Source organism: Nomascus leucogenys, chromosome 1a (genome assembly GCF_006542625.1).
Source record: "Nomascus leucogenys isolate Asia chromosome 1a, Asia_NLE_v1, whole genome shotgun sequence".
NCBI lineage: Eukaryota > Metazoa > Chordata > Mammalia > Primates > Hylobatidae > Nomascus > Nomascus leucogenys.
Window position 1 is genome coordinate 42,911,723 of NC_044381.1, and position 15,775 is coordinate 42,927,497.

The 15,775-nt window shown below is 39.5% G+C and overlaps 1 protein-coding gene across 7 annotated transcripts in view; it reads left to right on the plus strand.

Annotated features, from left to right (window-relative positions):
- Nucleotides 1-15,775, plus strand: part of AUH (AU RNA binding methylglutaconyl-CoA hydratase) — a 144,930-nt gene that overhangs the window by 17,633 nt on the left and 111,522 nt on the right. The window lies entirely within an intron of this gene.

Genomic DNA, 15,775 nt, shown 5'->3' on the forward strand with positions numbered 1-15,775 from the left:
CCTTGCCCTATGCATCTGTTCCATTGGTCTGTTCCTGAGTTACATATAGTAAATAAAGTGGTTTTTTTTTTTTAATTGTAGGAGTCATTCTAGTGAATTAAGTAACCTGAGGAGTTTAGGGGAACCCCCAAATCTATAGCTGGTTGTTTCAGAAATATGGGTTGCCCCTGGGACTTGTGAGTTGCATCTGAAGTGAGGGCAGCCTTGTGGGACCCCTTAACTTGTGGGATCCCACTAATTTTGGATGGTGTCAGAATTTAACTGAATTGTTGGATACCCGCTTGGTGTTGAAGAATTGGTGTGGAAACCTTCAGACATTTGGTGTCAGAAGTGGTGTTAGAAAAAAAGACCTCATAATTGGTGTCAGGAATGAGATTTGCTAGAGCATCTCATGAAACTCAGGAAAGTGCTTTATTTACTATTACCAGTTTATTATAAAAGATAAAACTGAGGAACAGTCAAGTGGAGGAGGTACTTAGAGCAAAGTTAGGGTGGAGGGTTGCAGAGCTTCCATACCCTCTCCAGGTGTGCCACTCATCTAGCACATCCATGTGTTCACTAACCTGGGAGCTCCCTAAGCTCTGTTTCAGGGATTTTTTTATGGAGGCCTCTTTACATAATGATTGATTACATCATTAGCCATTGGTGATTGAGCTTAATCTCCAGCTCCTCTCACTCCGCGAAGGTGTGGGTAGGGCACTGAAAGTTCTAACCCTCTGATCATGGCTTGATGTTTCTGGTGACCAGCCCCTATCCTGGAGCTATCTAGGGGCCCTCTAAGAGTCACTTCATTAGCATAAACTCAGGTTTGGTTAAGAAGGGCATGTTAGGAATAACGAAAGACACTCTATCACTCAGGAAATTCTGAGAGTTTTAGGAGCTTTGGGCCAGGAACCCGGAATAAAAATGACCAAGTATTTTTTTTATACACAGGTGGCTTTTTTTTGGGTTTTTGTTTTGTTGCATTTTCAATTCTCCCAGCACCATTTGTCAAAAAGACCAACTTTTCCCCCATTAAATTATTTTGGGACCTGTCTAAAATATCAGTTGACAGTATATGTGTGAGTTATGTCAGGGTTCTCTGGGTTTTTTTTTTTTTTTTTTTGAGATGGAGTCTCACTCTGTCGCCCAGGCTGGAGTGCAGTGGCACAATCTTGGCTCACTGCAAGGTCTGCCTCCCGAATAGCTGGGACTACAGGCGCTCGCCACCATGCCCAGCTAATTTTTTGTATTTTTAGTAGAGACGGGGTTTCACCCTGTTAGCCAGGATGGTCTCGATCTCCTGACCTCGTGATCCACCCGCCTCGGCCTCCCAAAGTGCTGGGATTACAGACGTGAGCCACCGCACCCGGCCTTCTCTGGGTATTTTTAATGCCAATAGCACACTGTCTCAGTTACCATGTTCAGGTCTTAGACATGTTTGGTTAAATTTATTTCTAAGTTTTTCATATTTTTTGATGTTACTGTAAGTGGCATTTCTTCTTAATTTTACTCCCAATTTTTTATTGCTAGTATATTGCTAGTATATACAATTGATTTTTGTATATTGTCTTTGTATCCTGCAACCTTGTTAAATGCACTTTTTACTTCTAGGACTCTTTTTTGTAGATGCTCTGGGGTTTTCTACAAATGTAGTCAAGTCATTTGTGAATAAAGATAGTTTTAATTCTTCCTTTCCTATCTGTTCACCTTTTATTTTTTTTCTTATATCCATTACATTTTCATTATAGAGTTGACTAAAAGCAGTGTGAGTGTTCATCTTTGTCTTTTCTCAGTCTTATGGGGAAGGCATCCAGTCTTTTACTACTAAGTATGACGTTAGCTGTAGTTTTTTCACAGATGCAGTTTATCAGAGTGAAAAGTTTCTTTTTATTTGTAGTTTGCTGAGGCTTTTTTTTTTTTTTCATGAACATGTATTGCATTTTGTCAAATCTCTTTTTGGCATCTATTAATATTCTCGGAGAGGCTGAGGCAGGAGAATGGCGTGAACCCGGGAGGCGGAGCTTGCAGTGAGCCGAGATCGCGCCACTGCACTCCAGCCTGGGTGACAGAGCGAGACTCCGACTCAAAAAAAAAAAAAAAAAAAAAAAAAAAAAAAATTCTCATATTATTTTTCAGCCTGTCAATATGGTGAATGATTGATTATCAATTATTAACAATTGTGTATTCCTGGAACGGACCTCTCTTGGTCATTAATCCTTTTTATATACTGCTGGATTTGATTTGCTTAAGTTTTTTAGGATTTTGTAACTGTTCATAAGGGAAATTGGTTTGCCTTCTTTTCTTGTAAGGTCTATAGTTCTGGTATCAGGATAGTGCTGGTCTCATAAAATGAATTGGGAAATGTTCCTTCCTTCTATTTCCTTGAACAAGTTTGCATAGTTGTTATTATTTCTTACTTAATTGTTTGGTAAAATTCACCAACGAAGTCATTTGGTCTAGGAAGTTTCTTTGTGGGAAGATTTTTAACTATGAATTTGATATCTTTAATAAATACAGGGCTACTTGAGTTACTTCTGTTTGAAAAGTCAAATTCTGTAACATATTTGAAGAGATTTATTCTGAGCCAAATATGAGTGACCAGCCCCAGGAGATCATGAGAATGTGTGCCCAAGGTGTTCAGTCTACAGCTTGGTTTTATACATTTTAGGGAGACATAAGACATCAATCAATACATGTAAGATGTACGTTGGTTCAGTCTGGAAAGGTGGGACAACTGGAAGCAGTGAGGGATAGGGGGCCTTCCAGGTTATAGGTAGATTCAGTGATGTTCTGATTGGCAATTGGTTGAAAGAATTTATCTAAAGACCTGGAATCGGTAGAAGGCAGTGTCTTAGTTGTGGAGATCAAGGTTCTTATTATGCAAATGAAGCCTTCAGGTGGGAAGCTTCAGAGAAAATAGATTGTAAATATTTCTTGTCAGACTTAAAGGGCCTGTTCTGTCAGTCTTCAGGTCCTGTGTTGACGTTAATGCTGGTCATCTGTGCCTGAATTCCAAACGGAGGAGAGTATAATGAAGAATGTCCTACTCCCACTCTCACTTTCCATCATGGCCTGAACTAGTTTCTCATGTTAGCTTTGGGTTGCCCTTGGTGGAGGGGAGGGTCCATCAGTCAGTTGGGGAACTCAGAATTTTATTTTTGGTTTACATTTCTTTTTGAGTGAGTTTTGGTAATTTGTGTCTTTTAAGTTGAGTGAGTTTTGGTAATTTGTGTTTTATCTACGTTTTCAAATTAATTGCCATAAAATTTTTCATATTATTCCTTATCCTTTTACTACATTGAATCTGTAATGATATCTGATCGATTATTTATTTATTTATTTTGAGACAGGGTCTTGCTCTGTCACCCAGGCTGGAGTGCCGTGGCGTAATCTCAGCTCACTGCAACCTCCGCCTCCCGAGTAGCTGGGATTACAGGCATGCACCACCACACCCGGCTAATTTTTGTATTTTTAGTAGAGATGGGGTTTCACCATGTTGGCCAGGATGGTCTCGAACTCCTGGCCTCAAGGCCGCCTGCCTCAGCCGCCCAAAGTGTTGGGATTATAGGTGTGAGCCACTGTGCCTGGCCGATGTCTGATTATTTATTTTTGATGTTGATACACTGTGTCTTTTTTCTTAAATGCTAGCAAAACATTAGTCACTTTTGTTTATCTTTTCAAATAAGTGGCTTTTGGTTTCATTTTTTTTATTTTGCTTTTCTTTCTATTTCATTGATTTCTTCATTATTTTCTTCTCTCTGTTTGCCTTGGGTTTAATTTACTCTTTTTTTCTAGCTTCCTAAGGTGGAAGTTTAGATAATTGATTTGAGGCCCTTCATTTCTTATAGTTGACCCTTGAGCAACATGAGAGGTTAGGAGAGATGACACCACCAACCCGCACCCCTGCCCCCACCCCTCACAGGTGGAAATCCTCCTATAACTTGACTCCTCAAAAACTGAACTACTAATAGTCTACTGTTGACTGGAGGCCTCACTGGTAACATAAAGGGTTGAATAACAAACATTTTGTGTATATATTATATGCTGTATTCTTACAGTAAAGTAAGCTAAAGAAAAGAAAATGTTACTAAGAAAATCATAAGGAGGAGAAAATACATTTACTATCAATGGAAGTGGGTCATCACACAGGTTATCCTTGTCATCTTCATGTTCAGTAGGTTAAGGAGAAAGAGGAGGGGTTGTCTTGCTGTCTCAAAGGGGTGGCAGAGGTGGAAGAAAATCTGTGTACAAGTAGACCTGATGTTGTTCAAAGGTCAGCTGCACTTAAATTTTAATGTTTTCATTTGAGCACATCAGAGATGCCGTTAAAAATGACTCAGAGTACTCGTGCCCTTTCTGTGTAAGTAATGATTGATTGGTTGTTGCTAATTCATTTCTGACTCTAATTCCATTTTTTAAAAAGCCTACCTGTATAATGTTTTAGGATCTGTAGAGATTTTCTTTTTAAGGAATAGGAAATGTATATTACTAATAACCTGCTGACTAATCTGCTTCCACTCTTGCCCTTTCCTCACACAGCAGCCCAAATGATCTTAAAAAAGTTAATGGATCACATCACTCTGCTATTTCAGACATTCTTCAGAAATAAACTGTGTGGGAGGCAGAAATGACCCCCAAAGCTGTCCACGTCCTAATGCTGGAACCTTACATGGAAATGGGAACTTTGCAGATGTGAGGAAGGTGAAGATCTTAAGATGGGGAGATTTTCCTGATGTATCCACTGGGCCCAATGTAAAGACAAGGGTTCATACAAGAGGGAGGCAGGAGGATTCTGAGCAGGAGAAATGACAACAGGAAGCAGAAGTTGGAGAGAATCAAGGAAGGGGCCATGAGCCAAGGACTGTGGACAGCCCCTAGAAGCTGGGAAAGGCAAGGGAGCTCATCTTTCCTAGTGCCTCCAGAAGGAATGCAGCCTTGCCAACCCATTTTAGACTTCTGACCTGGAATTGTCAGGTAATCCCTTTAAGCTTGTAGTTATTTGTCCAGCAGCACCAGGAAACTGATACCAAGTGTGTCAGGTCTTGCCTACTCTGGCCACATTACCTTTTCCCACCCATTTCCCACTGCCTTTCTTATTCTCTCTGCTTGACAAAGCTCATTCTTCTCTCCAACTCATTGTACTCAGTGTTCTCTTTGTGTTCAGAAAGGCCTCTGCTCTAATGTCATCTTAGATAGCTGTTACCTCATCACTTAAACCAAAGCAGGTCTCCCTACTTCCCCCAGCCTCCATCACATTTTTCTATTTTAGCTTCATCTCTGAACGTTTCTGTTCCTGAATTTATTTTTTACTTATTGATTATCAGTCAGCCTCCCCCGCAGATAAGCTCCTTTCTTCGGCATTAGGGCAGAGGCCTATTGCCAGAACAGTGCCTGGCCCATAGAAGGTGCTTAGCAAATAGTTCATGGGATGACTGTGAACCATTTTGGTCATTGAGGAAGTAACATTGGCAAAATGTCATGGTTAAATAAAACAGGCTTTGAAACAGAGCATGTGTAGGTGGCTCATGTGGTTAAGAAGAGTGATTTGTTCTTGAGATATTGTCAATCTTATAAATAGAAGGTTGTATCTAGGGTACCAGTAAATTTAACCAGTAGAGATTAAAACATTAGCTTTATGACTTACCGTTAAACCTATTTCAAAGATATGGCTTTGATGTGTTCCCAGATGGACTTCAAGTTCTGTCTCCCACCTGCTACCACAAGGGATGTCTTGGAGGAGCACAGCTGCCTCTGTTGGGGTGAGCAGAGAATGGGACCCCCAGTGGGTGTGCAGCTGGTCAGAGAGCCTAGGCTGTTCTCTCTCAGTCCCCTTTCTCCAAGGCTGCCCAGTTATGTGGTGAGGTGAGTATTGTGGGCAGTGGGAGGCTGGAAGGGGTCCTTCCTGCAGGAGACCCCTCTTGCATGAGGCCATGGGAGTGGAATTCAGCTCTAGAACTTTGGTTTGCTTGAGTAGAGCTCCAGCATCTAGAAAGGGAGACTTGAAAAAATTAGAAAAAATTAGATTTTTGTCAACCTGCTTCTGGAAATTGATAGTAGTAGTTTGCCTTCTGAGGGCTTTCTCTGGGAACTGGCATTAGTCTAGACTGAGGTTAGTACATTTTGTGTGTAAAAGGCCAGATATTTTAGGCTTTGTGTGCCTCTTAACAATTTTTGTCACATATTCTTTGTTTTATCTTTACAATCCTTAGAAAAGATATAAAAGCTGGGTGCAGACTGGCCTGCAGGCTGTTTTTTGCTGTCTTCTGGTTCACACTCCAGTTTTCTCTGTTCCAGCTGGAGGAGCTGGGGTCAGTCACACTGGGCTTTGCAGGAAGAAGCTGGAGAGGCCTGGCCATGGAGGCTGTTTTTCTTGACATAAAAATAAAAATGTTCATTTTTTCTTGTGTGCTTGGTGAGTGATCTGGAAACAGTTGTACAACTCATAGTTTGAGAAGTATTTTGTTCAGTGATAGTGTCATTTGGGTGAGTGTTAGATTTGAAGGCCACTACCAATTAGGATGATCTTGAGGTTTACGGTTCTTAAAAACTCCCTGAGTTGAAGTTTCATTTGAATAATGTATTGCTTTTTGGGGTAAAATAAGGTTGAAAGAGATGGAGGTAGTCAATATTTTTACATTCTCTAAAAAAGGCAACAGGATTAATACCAGTATTATTTACTCATTAAATTTTATATTAATGGATACTATGTTTGTTACCTTTTTGTGACTGTAAACATTTGGTAATTTTTTTACTCTTGAATTATGTGAAATACCTGTCAATTGGTTTTGTTTTGTGACAGATAGGACACATGCCTATTAGGTGTCTTTCTTATTCAGTGTGGTTTTGCTGCAGAAGGTAGTTACTGTCCTGGAGGATCAGTCCAGCTAGACATAGGTGTTCACAAGTTCTCTCCATTCCTGCTGGTCGTAGCATGAATGCCTTTCAGCTCAGTGTAATCTCTAGGATTTGTTCATTTCATAGCTCCCTGGTTGTATTTTCTTTCTCTAGTAATTTTCTGTGAATCAGGAGTTTACTGTTCAGCCTAAGCGTTAGGGAACCCTAGTGCAGATTACTGGAGCTCTTCCTCTGAGACGTTACCACACCTTTCCATTTATCTGCCCTGCAAATTCCGGCCACCTCAGCCTCCCTGCACTCTGATCTCAGATCAGCAAGACCACAGTGCTTTGTTGGGGTATCCCTGCCTTGCACCAGTCTGTCAGGTGTCTTCAGGAAGAAAACAGGGACAGTCACAGGTTCCCAGATGGTAGTCTTTTACTGCCTGTTGATCAATAGCTGAGCCATTTCATACATTTTGAGGGAGGGGATCCAGTACCAGTTACTCCATTGCAGCCACAGGTGCAAGTTCTTAGTTCCCATTAGTGGGGAATGGTATTGAAGAACCAAGATCTGGGTACAACATGTGCACACTGTTATATGGGTGTCTTTGCTTCTCAAGACAGACCTAAGAAATAAGTAGATAAATTACATTACGTATTCACACACACATTTTTACAACCATTTCTGTACTTACATGTTGAAAACCATGAGTTTATATTGTTACCTCCATTTCCAGTTTATCAGCACAGGGTTCATTCTTACCTTCTCCTTTTCCATATTTGTAGTACCTGCAGTATATTGACTCATTTGCTCAATCCTGTAACATACTGAAAGTAGTTTCAGAGTTGCTGATCCATACCACTGTGGTAAACATACCTTTTATCCAGAGCTTATTACCTATTGACAGTAGAGTCCCTGACTTACAATGGTTTGACTTAGCGATTTTTCAATTTACGATGATGCAGAAGTGATACACATTCAGTAGAAATTGTAACCCCATTTTAAGTTGAGGAGCATCTGTAAAATGCATTTTCCAGTTGTGATATTTTCAACATCCCATGAGTTTATTGGGATATAACCCCATTGCAAGTCAAGGAGTAGCTGTACTTTATATCTTTGGACTGAAGGTATGTAATACTGTAATATACAATACTAAACATATTGTGTGAAGAGTTACTTAGGTTATTTCTTTATTGTGGTTGTGTTTTATTCATTAGAGGTAACGTTAGGTTTCTTCACTCCTATTTATTTTGATATATAAAATATTAATATGGTTTCAGAAGTCTAAACTATACCAAGAGATACAATCATAGAAGTGTCAGTACCCACTTCCTCCCTCTAATCTCTTCCCTCCAGTTCCCACCCTTGAGGGTGTTAGTGAGTCTCATTAGTTTCTAGATTATCCTTCATGTTTCTTTCTGCAAAATTAAGGCTATACCTATTTGTTCAACTATTTCCAATCTTTCTTAATGCTAGTAGCATTTATATATATTCTTGCACTTTACTTTTTGCAGTTAACAATATCTCTTCCCAGCACTTTGGGAGGCCCGGGTGGGTGGATCACCTGAGGTCAGGAGTTCGAGACCAGCCTGGCCAACATGATGAAACCTCATCTCTACTAAAAATACAAAAATTAGCCGGGCATGGTGGTGGGCACCTGTAATCTCAGCTACTTGGGAGGCTGAGGCAGGAGAATTGCTGGAACCTGGGAGGCGGAGGTTGCAGTGAGCCAAGATCGCGCCGTTGCTCTCCACCCTAGGCCAACAACAGTGAGACTCTGTCCCCCCCACCAAAAAAAAAGTACCTCCTAGAAATCAATCTCTGTTAGTTCATTGAAATGTAGTGATGGCTGGAAGTGTATGAGGGATCTATGAGACTTTTTCACGATGGAGGTGTTACTATAGTTTGCATGCTGATGAAACTAATCTGATTCTATTGAAGAGGGAGAGGTGTCATCATGTTTCAGAAAGAAGCCTCGAAGTAGGCCTTCAAGAGGGGCTGAGATGCTGGACAGAAATGGAGGGTTTTGGTTTTGGTTTTGGTTAGTGAAAGGACACTTCACTTTGAGGAAAAGTGACATCTGATTTATTAGAGCCTTGAATTCTTATAGAAATCCTGTAGCAGAATAGTCCTTTTCATCAAATGGGCAGGTAAAATTTTACTGGGTGAGTTTCCAAGATAGAAATTTTTTATTTAATTGGAGTGAAAGGTGGGTGCAGGTTCTGGATGAGGAGACAAGTGAAAGCACTTACAAGTTGGTATTCTTATTGAGGATCTAGTGCTCTAGAAGCTGTGACAGTAGTCATATTATACCAAGAAGGTCATGCTCCTTAATCTCACTTGATCCTCTCCAAACCTTAACTAGAAACTTTCTGTAATCATTAGAGCTAACTTGATATCTCCACCAATCAATTCCTTCCCATAAGAACAGATGTGGACTGAAGCAGAACCAATTTGTAATCATTTCTAATACATCATCTAGTTAGATAATGAGCTCTCAGCTCCATCTAACAAAGCATTTTCGCAAATTGAGTTAAACTATAAGCCTGTTAGGGTTGTCTGAATCCAGTCATTTTGAATTTTTCTGAAATTCCTATAGTTTACTCTGTTTGCCAGCTTTATATATGGGTTGGTGGCCTAAAACTTCAGTTCTGGGCCCCATATCCATGCATGACTCTGTTGAAAGAAAGAGAATACTCTGCTGCAATCCAAGCTGGAGCCCTTCAATTGACTTTAATTTGATTGCTTAGGGGAATGGACCATGCTGGTTAGCTTAAGCTAACCATAGTCCACTCCTGGATATGGGGGTAGATTCGTCTTCTTCCAAAGTATGTGGACTGTGGGGAGTTGGGAGGGCAGACACCAGAACAAAAATAAGGCTGCCATCAGGAAATGGGAGGAGGGAAGTTGGAGAGGATGTTAAGGTAGATGGTTAGTATTCATACATCTTAAGCATTTCTACTGTAAACTCTCTTCATCAGTTCTCAACTACAAAGAAAACACATGAATTTAATTAATTCATGTATGTAATATTTTTTAGAGGGAGCCTGCCATGTGTCGGGTACTGTTCTAGGATCTGAGGATATAGCAGTAAATAACAGAGAAATAATCTCTGCTCTGTGGGCAATGGGGAGGGACCATCCCATTTTGCCAAGAGGATGTGCAATAGTATTGTTGGATCTCATATGATGTTTATATGTGAACATTTACTTGATACAGCTTGTAAATGATGTGTTGAAGGCCCTTGTGTATAAAGGTGATAAGAAGGAAATAGATGGCATAGAAATGAAAACAAGTCATTGGCTTGATCATTCTGACTGATGTTTATAAATCTAAAAATGAAAGTATATTGCAAGTAGGGAGCAAAGAATATGGCTGTCCTCTTTAAATTAAGAGCCATCAGTGTTTTCAAAAACATTGCATTTCTACAATGCAAGTCCAAGAAGAACCAGAAGTAGTGATAGTAATGATGATCTGCTAGAGATGTATTTGAAACCTAGATTCAGCTTTTATAAACCTGTGCAATCCAGTTTCATTTCTTTTTCCTTTTTTTTTTTTGGAGACTGAGTCTGTACGATCGAGGTTCATTTCTTTTTTTTTTTTTTTTTTTTGGAGACCGAGTCTTGCTGTGTCACCCAGGCTGGAATGTAGTACAGTGGTGCAGTCACGGCTCACTGCAACCTCTGCATCCCAGGTTCAAGTGATTCTCTTGCCTCAGCCTCCTGAGTAGCTAGGGTTACAGGCGTGCACCACCACGCCCAGCTTATTTTTGTGTTTTTAGTAGAGACAGGGTTTTGCCATGTTAGCCAGGCTGGTCTCAAACTTGTGGCCTCAAGTGATCCACCCGCCTTGGCCTCCCAAAGTGTTGGGATTACAGGCATAAGCTGCAGTGCCTGGCCAATCCAGGTTTATTTCTGTCTATTAACAATTTCGTTCAAATGATGTGGCCTTTTTCAGGTGTGTTTGTGTATGTATGTGAGTATATATTTGTATATTTATAATACGTATGTGTTTGTAGGTGTGTGTGTGTATATACATATACATGCATATACCAGGAAAACAAAATAGCGATATGGATTTGTTACGTTTAAATTTTACTAAAATTTCTAATAAAGTTGTTTTTTCACTATTATTTTTCTTTACATTGTTTGTAAATTGACCTAAATATGAAATAAAGATCTAAGGAGTCCATTGGCCCCAGCCAATAGAGTGTTGGTTACTTTTCCTGTTGACTGAGGGTTAATGTAATATACCTGTGTGGACATTGATCCACAGTGGTTGATGACTAGGCATTCGTTTCAAGCACACATGGACTATTTATGAAAATTAGCCATCTGCTAGGCCGTAAAACCTCCACAGATTTCAGAGGACACCTATCATCAGACCACATTCTGTCACCACAGGCAGTTAAGTTAGAAGTCATTAACAAAAAACGTAATTAGAAAAAGTCCCCTACATTGGGAAATTTAAGATAACTTCTAAATAATTTACAGCTCAACAAATGAATCTTAATGGAAATTAGAAAGCATTCAGAACTAAATGCTAACAAAAAATACTTTAAAAATTGTGTAATATAGCTAAGGTTGGACTTCAGGAAAGAAAAAAGGCTGAAAATGAATAAACTAAGCATGTTCCTTAAGTGAAAAAATAACTGCAAGATAACCCAAATAGGGTAGAAGAAAGGAAATGAAGTGAGCATAAACTAATGACATGGAAAACACATTAAGTATTAAGGGTAATAAACCCCAGAGCTCGTTCTTTGAAAAGCCAAATAGTCAAACTTTTGGCAAGATTAATCATGAGTGAGGGAAAAAATACACAATATTCAGATTGGAAAAGGGAGCCATAGATATAAATTCCACAGAGATTAAACTGGTAAGATAATGTTAAGAATGACTGTGCCAATAAAGTCAAGATTTTAAGTGGAATAGATAAATTAATAGAAAATCAAAATTAACCAAAACTGACTTAAGAAATAGAAAACTTTAGTAATACCAGAGCAATATGGAAATTGAAGCAGCAGTTAAAGATCTTTCCACACAGAAAGCACCTGGCCACAGTGACTTCAGAAGAATGTTACACCTAAGCATTCATGCAGCAGTTAATTCCAATCTTTATATACTCTTTGAGAAAACAGAAAAAGAGAGCCTTTTCCAGCTCATTTTACGAAGCTAGGGTACCCCTGACAACCACCACGTAAGAGCAGCAGGAAAGGAAAACAGACTAGTTTCCTGGTCCTAGTTGGAGATATTCCAGGACTCAGGAGAATCCCCGCTTTATCCAGTTTGCTTGCAGGTTAAGATGTGGATTTAGCCACATGGAAATCATTGGTTATCTTGACCTGATTATTTGGCTTTATTGGAGAGAATAAAAGCTTATTTGGAGTGGGATCAAGAGACCAGGGTGTTCGAATTGGCAGCACATGTACAAAAATTGGAATGATTGAAATGATGACTTTAATCACTGCATAATAACCTCCTACAATTTTGTGAAGCATTTCATCTTTTACTTCTGAGAAAAATACAACTTAAAATTACCGTTTCTCATTCACTAGATTGCCACAATTTAATAAGTGTATTAGGGTTCTCCAGATAAATAGTATCAATAGAATATAAAAGATTTATTGTGAGGAATTGGCTCACAGGATTATGGAACTGAAATGTCCCACAGTCTACATCTGCAAGCTGGAGACCCAGGAAAGCTGGTGATGTAATTCAGTCTGCGTCCAAAGGCCTGAGATTCATGGGAGCCAGTGTAAATCTAGTCCAAGGGCAGAAGATGAGGTGAGATGTCCCAGCTCTAGCAGTGGGGTGGAAAATAGAGGCCAGTTCCTTCCTCCTTCACCTTTTGTTCTATTGAGGCCCTCAGGGAATTGGATGATGGCTACCCACAAGGGAAGGGCTGCTGCTTTGCAGTTCATGAATTCAAATGCTAGTCTTCCAGAAGGACCCTTACCGACATACCAAGAAACTATTTTATCTGGGCACCCTGTGGCCCAGACAAGTAGACACATAAAGTGAGTCATCACAGCAAGTATGACAATGCCGTGTACTGGAGGCAGTGTGTGGATGTGCAGCCACTTTGCCAGGTCATATGTGCAGTTGCCATATGACCTGGCAACTGACTGCTGACTGATGGGACTTAAAAACAGAGATCCTCTGGCTGGGGCTGGGATGTTTCTAGGCCTTCAGGAGGTGCACAGATCTGTCTAATACATAAAGGATCTGTCTAATACATAACGTGTACCCTGTCATAAAACTCTTCAGGCTGAACTGGAGGTTCCAGTTCTCTTTCTCTTCGTAGTTGCCTCTTCCACAATGGAAAGTTATTCCTGATCTTTGCTTTGTTGCTCCAGGGAGGGGAAAAAAGCCTATGAATTGCCAAAGAAAGAGGCTTTTAAAATATTAATGTTGAGAATTTCAACTGGGATTCTTATTCTGGCAGTTTCTGGTTCTTTGCTTTCAACATAGTTTGAAGACAGTTTACTAGAATTGTTGGGAAATTGTTAAATGTTTCTTGATTACGATGTGATTTTTTTCACCAGAGTGCTAAAGGAATGACATTGCTGTAGTAAACATCTTCCTTGTTTATGTGAAAAGGTTTTCTCAGCATGAGTAAAATTGATGGTAAATCCTGCCTCACTCTAGCAGTAAATAATACTCATTCATGAATATATGAAATAATGAGAGGAGGGAAGGTAGTCCCATCTATCTCATTGTGATGCATGTCTAATAAAAGTTTATATTTAGTATTTGTAGTTATCAAATTTGAAATATATTTTTGCTTTTGTCAGTTCTGTGCTAATAATACTTGTAATGAAAATTCAATCCAGAAGAAAACTTTTAAACTTGGCACTTTATAGGGAATTTAATAAAAATTAATTTAATTTGCATACACATTTCGTTGCAAAGAAATGTGACAGAATGACCAATAAAATATTTTAAAGCACAAATACCAGTTGTATCAGGAAAAAAAAATTGAAGGAAAGTGGAGCAAAAATACCAGTTAATGAAGAAAAGAGATGATGTAACATTTTTTATATTGAGAAATAAAAATGAAATGCTAAGCCAACTGACTTGGACAACTGTGACCCCCTTTTGGCCAAGGAAAATCTCAGCCATGACAGGATGGGAGGTCGGACATCTCTTATAATACCCCCTCCCTGGAGAACTGCTATTAGGCTTTCTTTCCTGAAGGTTAAACAAACCAGCCCTTTGGAAAGACTTGCTCCACTGCTGATATCAACCTACTGCCTGGTGCTGCCCCTGCCTTTTGTAGTTTTAACTGCTCACCAGCGTTCTTTACTGATAAGAGAGCAAGAACCACAGAGTGGTTCTGGGAAGTCTACAAAGGATGCACAGTGAGGGTTTTTGTGTCCTCTGCTTCACCTTTGACAGCAGAGGGCTGGAAATTCTGCCCTCGGGCCATGCTCACGCCCCCATTTTTTGTATGTGACCCATGAAAGTGCATGAAGCTCAATTGTGTGCACGCATTTCTCCTTTTATGATATTCATGACTCTTAGAGCTTATTAAATATGTATATTCAGCCACCTCGTTCAGCATAAATTCCACTTCCCTTTGCCTTTTCCTTGAAGTGTCTGTTTCCAGCTTCTGGCCAGAGGCTGTGCTCCCCAGCCTGTCAGTATGGCACAAGCCGCAACCCTTTATGAGAAATAAAATTCTCCTTTCCAAATTTATGAACCTCCTCATTCTTCAGTTTACACTTTTTAAGGATAGGTTTGCTTGTATGTTTTATTTATTTTTTTGAGACAGAGTCTTGCTCTGTTGCCCAGGCTGGAGTGCAGTGGTGCGATTTCAGCTCACTGCAACTTCCACCTCCTGGATTCAAGCGATTTTCCTGCCTCAGCCTCCCAAGTAGCTGAGATTACAGGCACCCGCCACCACTCCTGGCTAATGTTTGTGTTTTTAGTAGAGTCGGGGTGTCACCATTTTGGCCAGGCTGGTCTTGAATTCCTGACCTCAAGTGATCCGCCTGCCTCAGCCTCCTAAAGTGCTGTGATTCCAGGCGTGAGCCACCACGCCCGGCCTGTTTTAAATGCAGTATGTTTTAAATGCAGATGATTTTGAGAACCAAATCACTGATAATGTAGATTCCACTGGATTCATTGAAAATGGCATATGAGTTTTGTTTAAAACTGTCAGTGTTCATAGTGCATTGAAATCTTTGAAACTACTTAAACTTACGATGAAAAATTTTAAATGTCAGCATAAAAATGTTCAAAGGAGCACATACTTTCAAAATTCTTTTAGCAATAATAGGAACAAAAAGGTTGAAGATCACTGGTTTAAAGCATTAGATCTCAAGGGGGACGTTAACACCCACTGTGGAGCGTTTTGGAATTTGAGGGACATTTTTGGCTGTTGAGGAGCTTTATTGACATATGGTTAGTGGGGGCCAAGGAAACTAGACATCATGCAGTGCATAACAAAGAATAGTGTGTTTTCCCATAACTTCTCTAAAGTTCACTGGAGTAGTCTACTGCAAATGTAAGTATAGAAATTTAATACATACTAATCCTAAAGAATATTTAAAAGAAGGAATTTATTAAACTGAAATTTTAGGAGAGGGCCATTATAGTGGGTGGTGTTTAAAATATATGTTTTTTCAACATTGTTAAATAATGTATCAATTCCATGCATTGTCTACTTCGTGTATTATACATTTCCAACTATATATTTAGATGAAAAGAGTTTGCAATAGATAATGCAAAAGCAATACAAGTTATTACTGGCAAGTTACATACAAATATGTCATAGGAGATATAAAGTTCATTTAAAATGTCTGAGAACCAGGTATTAAATTATTAGAAACACTTGAAATACAAGGAATGTATGAAATCTTATTGAATCTTATTATACTTTCTCTTAGAATAATCTCTCCTCAGATAAACCTCATTGGCTACGATACTGCCACTCACGAAGCTTATTATACATT